This window comes from Myotis yumanensis, unplaced genomic scaffold, assembly GCF_028538775.1.
Source record: "Myotis yumanensis isolate MYYU_CA2020_CCGP unplaced genomic scaffold, mMyoYum1.0.hap1 SCAF_9, whole genome shotgun sequence".
NCBI lineage: Eukaryota > Metazoa > Chordata > Mammalia > Chiroptera > Vespertilionidae > Myotis > Myotis yumanensis.
The window spans coordinates 11928730-11946116 of record NW_027223760.1 but is presented as its reverse complement, the minus strand read 5'-3'; the positions used below and the strand labels follow the sequence as shown (position 1 = coordinate 11946116).

The 17387-nt window shown below is 47.9% G+C and overlaps 1 long non-coding RNA gene across 1 annotated transcript; it reads left to right on the top strand.

Moving 5' to 3' along the window:
- Positions 1-12036: 12036 nt before the first annotated feature.
- Positions 12037-16596, top strand: LOC139016754 (uncharacterized). The gene is made up of 3 exons (XR_011472706.1): positions 12037-12220; positions 16105-16175; positions 16460-16596. It is a non-coding gene; the product is annotated as an uncharacterized lncRNA (long non-coding RNA).
- Positions 16597-17387: the final 791 nt, after the last annotated feature.

The following is a 17387-nucleotide window of genomic DNA, read 5'->3' as shown; positions in this document are numbered from 1 at the left end:
ATGCAAAGAGTACAGAAGTCACTCTTCCACTTCTATCCAACAGCCATCCAACTTCTTCACCCAAAACACCTAACATCACCAGTCTTTGTGTGTCTTTCTGGAGTCTATGTATATACACGCAAATCCATAAGAAGATATAGACAGGTTCATATGAGGAGGAATTAACGCCCAATACACTGTGATACAGGGGTTCAGTGAGACAGACTTGAGACCCTTTGAGCTCTTATATTAACGAATGATGCCCTTATAATGATTGGGGACTTGACTCCATGCTCTAAGTCTTGCTCCGTATAATATCAGCCACGCTAACATCCTATAGATTTTTGTGGGTATAAAATTCCTCAAACCCAGCATGCAAAGAGGACACATGTGTCAATATAGTGTGGGTTATTTGGGGGAGGAGGGACTTCCAATCAAAATATCAGAGCCCTGGCCAGAGTGGCTCTGAGTCTTGTATGTTCTCCTGTACTCTAAAGGTTGTATGTTGGATTCCTGGTCAGGGCAAACGCCTGGGTTGCAGGCTCAATACGTGGCTGGGGCCATGCAATCAATGTTTTGCTCTCATGTTGATGTTTCTTTCTCCCTCTTCTTTCTCTTCTCTCTCATATTTTTCACATATCTTTTAAGCAATTTAAAAGAACAAAACAGAATTTACTCAATCCCTGTGTTTCCATAGAAGGGGATTAGGCCAGACTTAGTTGGACCATGTGTCCCATGGCTACAGGTCCTGTGGAGAGGGAGCCTGCATGGAATGCATCACGCTTATAGGCAAGGTGAGGCAGGGACATCTATACCACCACCATGAAAGCTGTTGGATGAAAAAAAATTATCTCATCAGAACAGGGGGCTCTTTTTCCATTACGTGCTGGTACCTGCTGAGCTAGCGATCTGGTGAGCTACTGAAAGGGGACAGGAAATGAGTCTCTAGGACGGTCCCATTTGTTTCTCCTCACCTCCTGGATTCCCCACACCGCACTGATCCCCATTCCCAGGCTGTGCCTTAAGCACACTATGTATTTGCTGGCTCACTGGTCAACCCAGAGAAAAACACTTGCTTTCATTCTCAGTAAGGAACTTTGGGAGGCAACTTAGGCAGGCATCAAGAGAACAACATCAGCAAACTAATTAACCACATAGGAACTGGAGGCCCTTACACTCTGCCTAGAACCCCACCGAACCACTTCAGATAAGAATTTCAAATTGTCCCTATTTATTTACCCTTTATTCATATTGAAAATCTCATCCTCATTAGACAATCCTTGTTGTATAGCTTCTGTGCTTATATGTGGCGTTGAGAGGTCTAAATGTATCCCTTAGCCAAGGCGGCCACTTTCTCCAGCATAGGCCCTCCTAGAAAAAGACACATAAATATGAAATCTGCATTTCTCCTGCTTTCTCCTGCCACAAAACATGCTGGGCTGTTTCCCATTCCCACTGCTCCACTGGGGGATGCTGTGCTATTGTCCTGTGTGTGGTTGGTACCACTCTTCATCTCATATTGTTTTTTTTTTTTTTTCATTATTATAACCTTTCATTGTCTTACTTTACCAGCTTAAGTTACAGATTTATATATTACAAATTATGTCTTTTTGTTTTGTTTTGTTTTTTATTTTATTTTAATAATTTTTATTTCTTAAAGTATTACAAAGAGTATTACATATGTCTCCTTTTTCCCCCGCTTGACATTCCCCCGGCCCCTACCCCCCGCCCCGTGTCTTTTGTCCATTGGTTAATCTTATATGCATGCATATAAGTCCTTCAGTTGGTCTCTTAATCCCCCCCCCAACCCTCCCCAGGCTTCCCACTGTAGTTTAACATTCTGTTCAGTGTTGCTCTGCTTCTGTATCTACCCCTGTTCATCAGTCCATACTGGTCCCCTTTATTTGTCCCAACCTCACTGGAGTAGTCTCAACCTCACCAGGGCCGTCTGAGCCTCACCAGGGCCGTTTCAACCTCACTGGGGCCGTCCCTACCTCACGGGGGCTGTTTCAACCTCACCAGGGTCGTCCCTACCTCACGGGGGCCGTTTCAACCTGACCGGGGTTGTCCCTACCACACCGGGGCCGTTTCGACCTGACCGGGGTTGTCCCTACCAGACCGGGGTCGTCCCTACCTCACGGGGGCTGTTTCAACCTCACCGGGGTCGTTCCTACCTCACGGGGGCCATTTCAATCTCACCGGGGCCGTCCCGACTTCACCAGGGCCGTTTCAATCTGACCGGGGTTGTCCCTACCACACCGGGGCCGTTTCGACCTGACCGGGGCTGTCCCTACCTCGTGGGGGCCGTTTCAACCTCACCGGGGTCGTCCCTACCTCACGGGGGCCGTTTCAACCTCACCGGGGTTGTTCCTACCACACCGGGGCTGTTTCAACCTGACCGGGGTTGTCCCTACCACACCGGGGCCGTTTCGACCTGACCGGGGCCGTCCCTACCTCGTGGGGGCCGTTTCAACCTCACCGGGGTTGTCCCTACCACACCGGGGCTGTTTCAACCTGACCGGGGTTGTCCCTACCACACCGGGGCCGTTTTGACCTGACCGGGGTCGTCCCTACCTCACGGGGGCCGTTTCAACCTCACCGGGGTCGTCCCTACCTCACCGGGGCTGTTTCGACCTGACTGGGGTCGTCCCTACCTCACGGGGGCTGTTTCAACCTCACCGGGGTCGTCCCTACCTCACGGGCGCCGTTTCAACCTCACTGGGGTTGTCCCTACCACACCGGGGCTGTTTCAACCTGACCAGGGTTGTCCCTACCACACCGGGGCCGTTTCAACCTGACCGGGGTTGTCCCTACCACACCGGGGCCGTTTCGACCTGACCAGGGTCGTCCCCACCTCGCAGGGGCCGTTTCAACCTCACCGGGGTCGTCACTACCTCACGGGGGCCGTTTCAACTTGACCGGGGTTGTCCCTACCACACCGGGGCTGTTTCAACCTGACCGGGGTTGTCCCTACCTCACGGGGGCTGTTTCAACCTCACCGGGGTAATCCCTACCACACCGGGACCGTTTCAACCTCACCGGGGCCATCCCGACCTCACCGGGGCCATCCCAGCCTTACCAGGGAAACAGGAAGTTTGGCCCTCTGTCCCCTGCCGGCGGCTCCCCACCAGACAAAATCTCCAGGCGTTCCTGGTGGTTGAACATCCAGCACTCCTGCCCTCCACCAAGTGCACAGACTGCCTGTCTGCTGTCCCCCAGCGCCCCACAAGAGACTGGGACCAGTGGGCATGTTTGTGCACTTGCTGGTACAGCAGTTCCACAGTGCCGGCCGAGTCAGGCCCAGCCCTGGCCGGCCCCGGACCCGACTCTGCCCCCCGATTTCGTCCCTCCCAGATGCAAGGAGCTGAAATCTGCAGCCTGCTGGGATGGGCTCTGTACTTGGTGCCTCTGCACATCCTACTCAGTCTCAATGCGCTTCTTTCTATGCGAGGAGTTGAGATCTGCAGTTTGTTGGGTTGGGCTCTGTACTTGGTGTCACATCCTACTCAGTCTCAATGTTCTTTCTCTCCTTCCAGTTGTAGAGCTTCCACTGAGCCAACTTTCCCATGGTTCTCTATGATAGGTGTTTGTCTGATATTTGGTAGTTTCGATGTTGTTGTGTGAGGTAGCACGCACAGGTCTCTTCCTTATGCCGCCATCCTGGTTCTCCTGGGTCTGCTTCTTGAGTGTGTCTCCAATGGCTGCGAGCAGTTGAAGTCTGCAATTTGTTGGGATAGGCTGCAAAAGCGCAGGTGGGTCTTTTTGTGCACCTGGCACAGCTTGGATGGGGATGTAAATTGATTAGGGCTGAGACTCAGGGAGTCGCCATGGCAGAGCAAATAGCACTGGCTGAGTCTCCGCGGCCCCTTGAATCTCTGCCAGGGCTTTGTGTCCCCCAGTGCCGGCGAGCAGCTGTGCAACAGAGTCTCCCTCGCTTTCTGAAGGCTGCAAGGCCGTGCTGCCTCTCCCAGTAGGGTCTGGTGCCTCATGATCCCGCCTGAACCACTCAGTGGATTTGAAAGTTTGCAGAAGCAAAGGCGTTTCTACTTGTGAGTCTGGCACAGCCCAGATGGGAATGTAAATTGCGTAGGGCGGGGTCACAGGGAGTCGCCGGGGCGGAGACTCAGCGGCCCATTGCCTATCCAGGACTCCAGGACTTTGAGTCCCCCAGTGCCGGCGAGCAGCCGAGCGCCAGAGCCTCCCTCGCTTTCTGACCGCTGGAAGGCCGTGCTGTCTCTCGCCTTGGGGCCTGGGGCCTCAGAGACCCGCCTGAACCAGCTCAGTGGATTTGAGAGTTTATAAAAGCACAGTCATTCCCTCTTGTGCCTCTGGCACAGCCCTGAGGGTAGGGCGGGGTCACAGGGAGTCGCCAGCGTGGAGGAAATAGCGATGGCTGCGTCTCCCCACCCCTCGCCTCCCCGGGACACCAGGACTTCTTGTCCCTCAGTGCCAGTGAGCAGCCGCGTGTCAGAGCTTCCCTCGCTCTCCGACCACTGCAAGGCCTTGGCCGCCTCTCCCTGTGGCATCTGGGGCCTCAGAGACCCGCCCCGAGCAAGCCCAGAGGATTCGAGGGTTCGTAAAAAACCGAGAATCCATTTGCAGCCCGCGTGGCGTGTGACTGCGTACCTCTGGTTTTGGTGCTTCCGTAGCTCCCACTCAGTCTCACTGCGCTTCTTTCTTTTCCTCCAGTTGTAGATCTCCCACTGGGCCAACTTCCCCATGGTTCTGAGTGGCGGTTGTTTACTTCATAGTTGATAGTTTCAATGATGCTGTGAGAGAGCAGCACACACAGGTCCGCTCCCTACGCCGCCATCTTGGTTCTCTCCATCTCATATTGTTAAGCCAGCAGCATTTATCTGTGGTCATTTAGGTCAATTATTAAATCTTGTTCACTCAGAATTTCTTTTACTTACACAGGCATTTAAATCTCATGACTTAATGTGATTTTGTAATGGCTCTCCTCTCTTTGCAAGAGTGGAGGAACCATTATCACTTGGTGTCATGCAGCCAAGGATCTGTGTTGGATACAGAAGGAAGTTGGATAGTTACTGCTAACACATTTTTCTTTACCCTGTATCTTCAGCAATTCCCTGGTAGCTATCCAACAGGTTAGAGGGGTTTCTGTTGTGGTTTGTTTTACAAAAGACTTTTGATTCTTTATTATTTTTATTGATTTCAGAGAGAAGAAGGGAAAGAGAGATGGTCCCCTACTACCCTGACATGTGCCCTGACCAGTAATCCAACCATAGACTCCTGGTAAACGATACAACATTGAATCAACTGAGCCACACCAGCTGGGCTGGGAGTTTAATTTAAAAAAAAAATACCAAAACCTACTGAGAATTTTACACTAGCTTTTAAGGGTGAAGATCCTGCTACACCAGGACAGGGCACACATTTGTGTATGATCTTAAAAGCTTGGGGGGCAAATAGGCTCAGGGACCCAAATATTCTGACAACCCCAAGATTTGTTGAGAGGGGCGAAAGTGAATGATCCTGTACAGATAGGTTAAATATGTTATAAATAACTGGTGAGCCAGGGGGACAGAGCACCTGAATAGCCTATACCCCTGGGAGAGGAGGTGTCTGCCAGTTCTCAGGAACTGAGTGTCTTGGGGAAACAAGGGAGAGAAGACCTCTTCACCTGCTTGGACAACACTGCTGCTTGAGGAAGTATTGGCTTCCCCAGGGATTCCAGCTTCAGCCCTGTTTGTCTTGCCTATGGCCCTTGTTATTTGCATATAAACAGTTGACTATTTACACTATAATTCCTTACCTCAAGGCTAGAGTTAGCTATGAATTGATACATTTCAAATACATGCTTTATTAACTATACCAATAAAAGCCTAGGTCAGGGGTGGGCAGCCTTTTTGTGAGTGCATGCCAAAACCAACAAAATCTCTGACTCAAAATTCTTCTGCGTGCCAACCCTAATTTTTTGAGAACATGTTAGGCCTACTTGATATCTCTTAAGGTGTACATATGTGAAGAAACTTGAAGAGACCTGACCGATTTGGCTCAGTGGCTAGAGCGATGGCCTGTGGACCAAAGGGTCCTGGGTTCGATTCCGGTCAAGGGCATGTGCCTCGGTTGCAGGCACATCCCCAGTGGGGGGTGTGCAGGAGGCAGCTGATCGAGGTTTCTCACTCATCGATGTTTCTAACTCTCTATCCCTCTCCCTTCCTCCCTGTAAAAAATCAATATATTTAAAAAAAAGAAATTTGAAGAAATAATAAAATTCATTTGAGCGACAAAAACACAGTATATGATGATGAAAAATACATTTATTTTTTAATGTATACATGTACACTGCTAGTCCAACAGAAAACTTTATGACTCCGTTTGATATTATCAGTGGGACTTTTGCTGCTGCATCACTGATGACAGAGAAATTACATCAGGTTTATATTTTGTGACCTTCAGAGATATGCACGAGCTACTACTTTCATCCGTCAGGCTACTCCTATTATGAGACTTAACAAAATTCATCACTGAGAACAAAGATTCACAAGTGTATGTGGATGAAACCAAAACACTAGTCGGATCTAGGAAGGCAGAGTTAAGGCAGAGGCATAGAAATTGCTCTTCCCCTCTCTCGTCAATCCATGTCTATGGTCTTTACGATAACTTGTTATGTAAAGTTATTTATTTATCTAAGATGTACCCACACTGAATTTATCTGTAAAATAAAAAAGTCGATATTAAGAAAAAAATTGTAAATGGGAGCTTATAACAGAGGGTCTCACGTGCCAGCAAAAGTTACTCATTATTATAACTCATTATAACTATTCATTATTTCCTCATTTTAGATAAGAACTCTAAGTGTTCCCAATTACTTACGTTTTTAGGAACAATTCCTCCTCCTGAGACTTCCACTCCCTCTTCTTGCGTTTCTTGCTGCCAAATATATGGTTCAGCCAAACATGGCATCCGTGTCAGGGGTTGCCCACCCCTGGCCTAGGTGGTCCTCACGTCCTTGCATGCGACATCATCACAAGATGGCCACCACAAGATGGCCACATGCACCACGCAGGCGGTGCCCAGTGGCCACTCCATGTGGTGAGGCCTAGGGGTCCCATTGCTCCACATGGTGCGGAAGAGGCCAGTATGGGCATCTCCGCCACCTCAAGTAAAGTAGGCAGATCCCAGTGGAGGAGGCGGGTCGCTATAGCAGAGGGCAGCTGGGGGCAATTGGGCCGGTGGGGGGGCGGGGGGGGGGGCAGCTGGGGGCACTCAGGCTGTCAGGGCAGCAGTTAGACATCAATTGGGCTGGCAGGGGAGCAGTTAGGGTGCTATCAGGCGGGCAGGCAGAAGCAGTTAGAGGCAATCAGGCAGGCAGGCAGGTGAGTGGTTAGGAGCCAGGGGTCCCGGATTGTGAGAGGTATGTCCGACATCCCCCGAGGTGTCCCAGATTGGAGAGGATGCATGCCAGGCTGAGGGACAACCCCCCGCATCCCCCCCCACACACAAACACGAATTTCATGCACTGAGCCACTAGTGCTTTATTAATATGCCTGAGGATGGGGTTCACTCTGGAGATTCATTCAGGAATTTATTAGAGTCTAGCAGCTCACTCATAAGAAATGAGCAAGTGTCGCTACTTTTGATAGAGGATGCCCTCTCTGGCTCAATGGTCAGCTCAGCGCTGGTGTTCTGTCGGCCTTGCAAGGCTTTTATGACAGTTCCTTCTAATAGGAGTTCTTCATCTGTCAAAAAAGAAGAAATCACATCTGATATTGAAAGACTCACGGGACAGCTATTTGTCAGTCCAGAGCCTACATCCCAGTCCAATATATAGGGACTCAGCAAATATTTGAGTGCCATTTGGAGAGGAGAAAAATAAACCCCAACTTACATCTATGATTGTTGACACAACAAAAGGAGAAACTGTCTCTTTTTTTAAAGTGGTTACGTAGAACATTCCATAGCATGACATATGGTGACTATATTTAGGACTATACCATTGGGCCCCAAGGGCCAACAGCCAGTTACTGGAGGAAAGCCAGGGCTGGAAGACCCACTCAGTTAGACACTCTGCAGATCTACTGTGAACTCACATTCACGCACTCATCCTGTCCTGCTTCAGATGCAGAGGGGGCCTGAGCCTTCCTCTCTCCACTCTTCAGGATGCTTGTGTTCTTGCTACCATCACAGATGACCACGATTAACACCCACGGCTAACACGTCCTCATCTGGACCCACCCTTCTGCACTAACTCACCTATTCCTCACTTGGGCCCTGCCTTCACATATGCCAGCCCCATAACAGATGGCTCTATACAGAAAAAACCATATGTTTACCTTTACTCTGTGCTTAAGATTTAGGCAGGTACTCGGGATGTACATTAAGAGACTTGCCAGGTTGTGTACCACTGTAGAATCTTCTATATATATAAAAGCCTAAGCAACCATCGCAACTGAACAGGTGACCAAACAGGCTGTGTGAGGCAACTAGGGTGGCAGGGGGATTAGTGAGGGGCAACCAAATGATCCAGAAGCAGGCTGCATGTGGTGACCAGGCCCACAGGGATTTAGTGAGGGCTGACCAAACAACCAAGCAGCATGGTGCATGGGGCAACCAGACCCACGGTGGGGGGGTGGGGGTGCCAGCTGTGGGCGACCAGGCCGGCACAAGGCGGGGGGGGGGGGGGCGGGGGGCGGGGGGCAGTAAGTGGTGACCAGGCCAGGGGCAGTTAGGCTCGACCAGCGACAGGGGAAGAGCAGTTGGGGGCAACTAGGCTGGCAGGAGGGGCAGTTGTGGGTGACTTGGCCAGCAGGGGGGGCAGTTAGGGCTGATCAGGCAGGCAGGCAGGCAGATGAGCAGTTAGGAGCCAGTGGTCCCATATTGTGAGTCAGACATCCTCCAAGTGGTCCCGGATTGGAGAGGGTGCAGGCTGGGCTGAGGGGATCCCTCATGTGCAAATTTCATGCACTGAACCTCTAGTGTTCAATAAATCTATGAAATAATTTTTGGGGTCCTAAAATACAGAAAGGGAGAAACAACTTTTGTCAGTTGCCTACTTTGCTATCATTTCATGTAATTTCTTATATTTTCAGCTGTACTTAGGGAACCATCTAAAGATTCTGACTGTGTGAAGGTCAAGTGTACCATTGAGCAGCTGGGTTTATTGTCCAGAAGAATTGCAAGTGTTGCTGGTGATGATAAGGGTCAGAGAAGGGGGTAACATTCGGGGAAAGAGGAGCATGGATGGTCTTCTAGAAAGTCCAAAACTGGGAGCTGGAGACCTGGGCTCTAGGTGACAGCTCTTAGCCCTTTCTGATCTTGTTTTTACTCACCTTAAAAGGAGATTAATATGCCTATTCTGCCCACTGTTGGGGAAGAAGGGAGTAATATCATTGGTCAAAACATTGTTTTGAAAAGTAAGCAACACTGACTCTATATCAGTAGCACAGATCACTGATAGAAACTTGTATTTAAGCTATCTGGGCATGAAAACACATTTGGGAAGTTATCAAGTAGCTGCCAATAAACCTAACGTGTAGAAAAATACTTAAAAGCACACGACTGTTTGGTGGATAGAACACCTTGTGCTTCAGAGCAAGTCCAGAGGTGCACAGTCTATAAAGAAAGAGCCCTCCCATGCCATAGAAGGGCTGGGTAGCAGCTTCTGGTGATGGATCCAAAAACTCTCAGGTTCCAAATAAAACTTACATAAAACAGCATCATTTGTACTCTTTTCATAAACTTGCAAAACAAACAAAATAAAAATGTATCTTCATCTGTCTACACTGCAAAGGGCAATTGAAACCTAATGCATACAAAAGAGTTTACAAACTGTGACACACTAATGAACAATTTCTCTTTTGGAAGCAAAGCACCCGGCAGAGAGCACAACACACAGGATGTGCCCATTAATAGAAATACCCTTCCCTTCATCAGACTCTTAGCAAGGAGTAGTTCTTAATATTTTAGAGTTGAACTCTGAATAAATGAATAGAAATAATACGGTTACTTTATTTGCTTAAAATGTATCGTCATTGATTACAAATAAAGAAATTATACTAATAAAAGTGTAATATGCTAATCAGACCGGACATCTTCCAGAAAAAGCCAGGGTGGCAGGGAATGAGGCAAAGGCAGTTAGGAGTAATCAGGCCAGCAGGGAAGGGCAGTTAGGGGCGATCAGGACGGCAGGTAGAATGGGTAGGAGCAATCGGGCAGGCAGGCCCTTGATCAGTTAGGAGCCAGTGGTCCCGGATTGCAAGAGGGATGTCCTGGATTGGAGAGGGTGCACGCCAAGCTGAGGGACTCCCTGCCCGTGCACAATTTTGTGCACAGCGCCTCTAGTGAAAACATAAAATAAAATAAAAAAGTCTATCATCGGGCATTTCAGACTCATCACAAGGTGTGTTGGTCACACATTCAGTCTCACAATGCAGTTTCACTGTCTTGGCAAGACCTCAATATTATTTTTAAATTGGCAGAGGCAGCAGGCCAAATTGTTAGGTAAGATACTATAAATGGAAACATACAGAATTATATTAGTGACAAAGGAGTTACTTGGAAAATAGTTTTTTTTTAAGGTTAAACAGACACCTACTGTATGACCCAGCCATTCCACTTTCAGGTATTTACCAAGAGAAATAGAAGTATATTTCCATAAACAGACTTGTACATAAATATTCATAATAGCTTTATTTGTAAGTCAAAAATTGGAACAACTCAAATAGCCATCAGTGTTGAAATATACTGATATATCCATTATTAATGGAATACTATTCAGCAATAAAAATGAATTATTGATATGCAAAACAACATGGACTAATCCTGCATAATAAAAGGCTAATATGCAAAACAACTGAATGACGAAATGACTGGTCACTATGATGCACACTGACCACCAGAGGGTAGACGCTAAACACAGGAACTGGCCCCTGGTGGTCAGTTGCTGGCACAGGGGGAGCGCCTCTCAGCCAGAAGCTGGGCTCACGGCTGGTGAGTGCAATGGTGGTGGCTGCAGCCTCATCTGCATCCAAAGCAGTGCTAAGGATGTCTGAGTGCTGGCTTAGGCCCGCTTCCTACAGGGAGCCATCAGTTGGGCTTCCCCCGAGAGCTGGGCTGAGAGACCCCACTCCAGTGCACACATTTCCTGCATGAGGCCTCTAGTCTTAAAATAATCATCTGAGTAAAGGAAGCCAGTAAGAGAGAGTAGATGTAGGTGTGCTGTTCTGTTGTGTTGTGTTTGTTTTTGTTGTGTGTGAGTGTCACTCGATGTGCCCTGTCATTTCCCCTCAGTCAGGGGAGTGGAGGTTGGGGTTCGGGTTTGGGAGAGCTCGGGTGAGGGCAGAGGAGGTGGGCAGGAGCCCGCAGCCATGGACTGGGTGGGTACCTGTAGGCGCTGTGCCTCCTGAAGCCGCTTTCCCTGCAGCCACTGGCTGCGCTGTCCTCTTCCTTGGCGTCCTCGGAATCCAGGGCCTCCTCTGCTTCCCGGCTTCGTCGTCCTCTTCTCCTTCGTGGTCAACGTACACCACACAGCATTGGGTCTGAGCCAGGGAGCCCCTTATGGCCCCAGGCGCTGGGGGTCGGGTCGGGAGAGGTGGGGGAGGAGCTGGCGGCTGCTACCTGGGGTTACTGCTGCCCCCGACGCTCCCCCGCCCCGAATCATCTAGGCCCCCACCTCAGCCACCTGGTCCTGCCGGGGAAGCGCCGCCAGGGGAGCGGAAGTGCCACCAGGAGAGCGGAACCCTAGATGGGTCCTCACGTGGGTGGGGGCGGGGCCAGCGCTGCCTGGGTGGACTGGCAGGTGGGAGGGGGCAGGGCCAGGGCTGCCTGGGTGGACTGGCACGTGGGAGGGGGCGGGGCCAGCGCTGCCTGGGTGGACTGGCAGGTGGGAGGGGGCGGGGCCAGCGCTGCCTGGGTGGACTGGCACGTGGGCGGGGGCGGGGCCAGGGCTGCCTGGGTGTCCTGTCCCAGTGTCCATTCAAGTTGAAGCTGGCCGCCTGGTGCGGGCAGGAATGAGGCCCTAGGGAATTGCTGGGGCCTCACTCTGGACCGTCTTGAAGCCCTAAGTCCTATCCTCCAATTTTCTAGGTGACTGCTGGAACCAATGGTTGACAAGCAACAGGTACCACAGGCCTGGAGCAGCGTGGTCACCTGAGCTGCACCTCCCAGGAGCCTAGAACTGAATGAGCCTCACTGATGCACTAAAGCAGCGGTTCTCAAACTGGGGGTTGAAGGACCCTTTCACAGGGGTCACCTAAGACCATCGGAAAACACATATGTAATTACATCTTGTTTTGTGATTAATCACTATGCAATGAAAATACATCCTGCATATCAGATATTTACATTATGATTCATAACCTTAGCAAAATTACAGTTAGGAAGTAGCAACGAAAATAATTTTATGATTGGGGTCACCACAACATGAGGAACTGTATTAAAGGGTTTTGGCATTAGGAAGGTTGAGAATCACTGCTCTAGAGGGAAATGTGCATGCTGTCCAGACTGATGCCTCCCTGTTGCTGTTATGAGTATTTGCCTTTTAATATTAATTTGGAGACATACTATTTATTTATTTATACTAGAGGCCCAGTACATGAAAGTCGTGCATGGGTAGGCTGCCTAGCAGATGCTGGGGGGAAGAGGGAGAAGGGAAGAAGGGGGGGAGAGTTGCAGGGGGGCGGGGTGGGTGGGGAGGGCCTCCCTCCCCTGGCTGCCAGGTGGGACCTTCCTTCCTTCCATGCTGCCCCCTGGTTGTAGCGCACATCATACTGAGCCATCGAACTTACGGTCTCCCAGTCGAACGAACTCCGGAGGAGACAGTTTGCATATTAGCCTGGAAAAACCCCATACAGTTTTATATATTTACATTCCATACCCTGCTAAATTTGCAGAAATGAAAGATTTTGCTACATAGCAACACAAGCAACTAAAGAATCTATGTTAGATACTTTTGTTTCTGAAGTCTCTAGGCTATTTCCCCAGAATGTGCTCCAGCTTTGTAGCAAATACCTTTTGTTACCAGTCAGGGCACATACCTAGGTTCAATCCCAAGTAGGAGGTGTGCAGGAGGCAGCCGATCAGGATTCTTTCTCACTGATGTTTCCTCTCCTCTCTCTCTCTCTCTCTTCCTCTCCACTCCTCTCTGAAATCAATAAAAATATATTTTTAAAAGGTTAAGATGGTAAATTTTAGGGTATGTGCATTTTACCACAATTTTCATGCATTGGGCCTCTAGTAAAAACATAAAAAGTACAGAAGTCACCCTTCCACTTCTGTCTTAACATTCATCCAATTCCTTCACTCAAAACACCTAACATCACCAGTCTTTGTGTATCTTTCCAGAATCAATGCCTATACAAGCAAATCCATACATACATGTAGACAGGTGCATATGAGGAGGAACTGAGGCCTAATACACTGTGATACAGGGGTTCAGTGAGACGGACTTCAGACTCTCTGAGCTCAAATATTAACCAATGATGCCCTTGTAATGGTTGGGGACTTGAGTCCAAGCTCCAAGTCTTCCTCTGTATAATATTAGCCCCACTAACTACCTATAGATGTTTGTGGGCACAAAATTCCTTGAACCCAGCATGTAAAGAAGACAAATGTGTCAATATACTGTTTTGTTGTTTTTTTTGGGGGAAATAACCATCAGAATAACAACGGAGCCCAGGCTGGTGTAGCTCTGTGACTTGGGTGTCCTACCATGCACCTGAAGGTGGTTGGTTTGATTTCTGGTCAGAGGATATACCTGGGTTGCAAGCTTGATCCCCGGTAGTGGGCATGCGACCCATGTTCTCCTCTCACATCTATGTTTCTCTCTCTCTCCTTCTCCTTTCCCCTCTCTCTCAAATTAAAAAAAAGTATATTCATAGCAACATTCTTCACAATAGCAAAAAGGTAGAAGCAAAGGTAACAAGGGAGGACAGGATAAACAAAATATGCTATATACACTGGAATATTATTCAGTGCTCCCACTTGTTACAATATGAACTTGGAGGACACTATGCTATGTGAAGAAAGTCAACGACAAAAAGGCAAATACCGTAAGATCCCATTTGTATAAGGTGTCAGAGTGGTCGAATTCACAGGACTAGAAAGGAGAGTGGTGGTTGCCAGGGGCTGGAGAGCAGGCATCGGTAGAGTTTCAGTTTTGTAAGATGAAAATGTTCTGGGGATGGATGGTGGTGATCATTGCACAACACTGTGAATGTACCTAATGTCACAGACGTGTACACTAAAAGATTGTTAAGATGGGCTGGGTCAGTGTGGCTCAGTAGCTGAAAGTCAATCTATGAATCAGAAGGTTACAGTTCAATGTTCAGTCAGGACACATGCCTGGGTTGTGGGCTCAATCCCCACTAGGGGGTGTGCAGGAGGCAGCCAATCACTGATTCTCACTTCATTGATGTTTCTATCTCTCCCTCTCCATTACTCTCTGAAATCAATAAAAATATAGTTTTTGAAAGGGTTAAGATGGTCACTATTATAGTATGGGCATTTTACCACAATTTTTAAATAAGAAAAATGCAAAGAGTACAGAAGTCACTCTTCCACTTCTGTCCAACAGCCAACCAATTTCTTCAGCAAAAACACCTAACATCACCAGCCTTTGTGTGTCTTTCCAAGTTTATGTATATACACGCAAATCCATATTAAAATATAGACAGGTTCATATGTGGAGAAATTAACGCCCAATACACTGTGATACAGGGGTTCAGTGAGACAGACTTGAGACGCTTTGAGCTTGTTCTTATGTTAACAAATGATGCCCTTGTAATGGTTGCGAACTTGACTCCAGGCTCCAAGTCTTCCTGTGTATATCAGCCATGCTAACAACCTATAGATTATTGTGGGTATAAAATTCCTTGAAGCCAGCATGTAAAGAGGACACATGTGTCAATATAGTGTTTGGTTGTTTTGGGGGGACACTTCCAATCAGAATAACATAGCCCTGGCCAGAGTGGCTCTGAGGCTTGTATGTTCTCCTGAACACCTCAAAGTTGTCAGTTAGATTCATGGTCAGGGCACACGCCTGGGTTGCAGGCTCCATTCCCGAGAGAGGGCATGCAAGGGATGTTTTGGTCTCATATTGATGTTCCTCTCTCCTTCTTTCTGTTCTCTCTCACATTTAAAGAAAATCTTTTAAAAAATTTAAAAGAATGTAACAGAATTTACTCAATCCCGAAGCTTCCATAGAAGGGGATTAGGCCAGACTTAGTAGGACCATGTGTCCCATGGCTACAGGTCCTGTGGAGAGGGAGCCTGCATGGAATGCATCACGCTTATAGGAAAGGTGAGGCAGGAACATCTATACCACCACCATGAAAGCTGTTGGATGAAAGAAATTATCTCATTGGAAAAGGGGACTATTTTTCCATTACTTGCTGGTACCTGCTGAGCTAGCGATCTGGTGAGCTACTGAAAGGGGACAGAAAATGAGTCTCCAGGACGATCCCATTTGTTGTTCCTCACCTCCTGGATTCCCCACACTCACTGATCCCCATTCCCAAGCTGTGCCTTAAGCACACTATGTATTTGCTGGCTCACTGGACAACACAGAGAAAAACACTTGCTTTCATTCTCAGTAAGGAACTTTGGGAGGTCACTTGGGCAGGCACCAAGAGAACAGCATCCGCAAACCAAATAACCACATAGGAACTGGAGGCCCTTGCACTCTGCCTAGAACCCCAGCTAACCATTTCAGATAAGAACTCCAAATTGTCCCCATTTACCCTTTATTCTTATAGAAAATCTCATCCTCATTAGACAATCCTTGTCATGTAGCTTCTGTGCCATGTTTTGCTTGTATGTGGCATTGAGAGGTCTAAACGTATCCCTTAGCCAAGGCGGCCGCTTTCTCCAGAAAAAGCCCTCCTAGAAACAGACACATAAATATGAATTCTGCCTTTCCCTTGCTTTCTTCTGCCACAAAACATGCTGGCCTGTTTCCCAGCCCCACTGCTTTACTGGGGGACGCTGTGCTGTTGTCCTGTGTGTGGTTGGCACCATTCTGCATCTCATATTGCTAAGCCACCAGCAGTTATCTGTGGTCATTGAGGTCAATCTTTTTCACTCAGAATTTCTTTCACTCACTCAGGCATTTAACTCTCACCGACTTAATGTGATGTAGTAATGACTCTCCTCTCTTTGCAGGAGTAGAGGAACCAGGACATTCACTTGGAATCACGCGTCGAAGGATCTGTGTTGGACACAGAAGGAAGTAGGTAGGTTTGGTGCTGGGCTGAGCTGGAGGGAGCGGAGGAGCACACACATGACCCGCAGTGGGGTCCACAGAGGCTGAGGCAGGACAAGTGAATGGAGAAGTCGCCCCACCAGTATGTTTCCTGAAATAAAGTCCTGAGGAGGAAAGAATTGGTCAGTTACCGCTCACACATTCTTCTTTATCTCCAGAAACTCCTTGATAGCTGTCCAACAGTTAGGAAGGGTTTTTTGTTGTGGTTTGTTTTTCAAAAGACTTTTGATTCTTTATTATTTTTATTGATTTCAGAAAGAGGAAGGGAAAGAAACATGCTCCCCTACTACCCTGACATGTGCCCTGAGCAGTAATTCAACATGGACCTCCTGGTAGGTGAGACGACATTGAATCAACTGAGCAACACTGGCCGGGCTGGGAGTTTTTTTAATTAAAAAAAAAATACCAAAAACCTACTGTGAATTTTACACTAGCTTTTAAGAGTGAAGACCCTGCTATTCCAGGACAGGGCACACATTTATGCATGATCTTAAAGGCTTGTGTGTGGGGGATGGGGGGAGGGGGTGGAAATTGGCTCAGGGACCCAAATATTCTGAGAACCCCAAGGCCTGTTGAGAGGGGAGAAAGTGAATGATCCTCTATGGATAGGAGGTCAAATGTATTATAAATAACTGGTGAGCTAGGGGGACAGAGCACCAGAATAACCTATACCAAGGGTGGGCTCCTTTTTGTGAGTGGGTGCCAAAACCAGCAAAATCTCTGACTCAGAATTCTTCTGCGTGCCAACCCTAATTTTTTGAGAACATGTTACACCTACTTGATATCTCTTAAGGTGTACATATATGAAGAACCTTGAAGAAATCATAAAATTCATTTGAGCGACAAAAGCACAGTATATGATGATGAAAAATATATTTATTTTTTAATGTATACATGTGCACTGATAGTCCGACAGAAAACTTTATTACTTCGTTTGATATTTTCAGTGGGACTTTTGCTGCTGCATCATAGATGACAGAGATTTTACATCAGGTTTATGTTTCGTGACCTTCAGAAATATGCACAAGCTACTACTTTCATCCATCAGGCTACTCCTATTATGAGACTTAACAAAATTCATCACTGAGCACAAAGATTCACAAGTGCATGTGGATGAAAACATGGAGAGTAACGCTGTTGCAGTTTTTTAAACAGAAAAAATTTTCTGCAATGGCATTTCAAG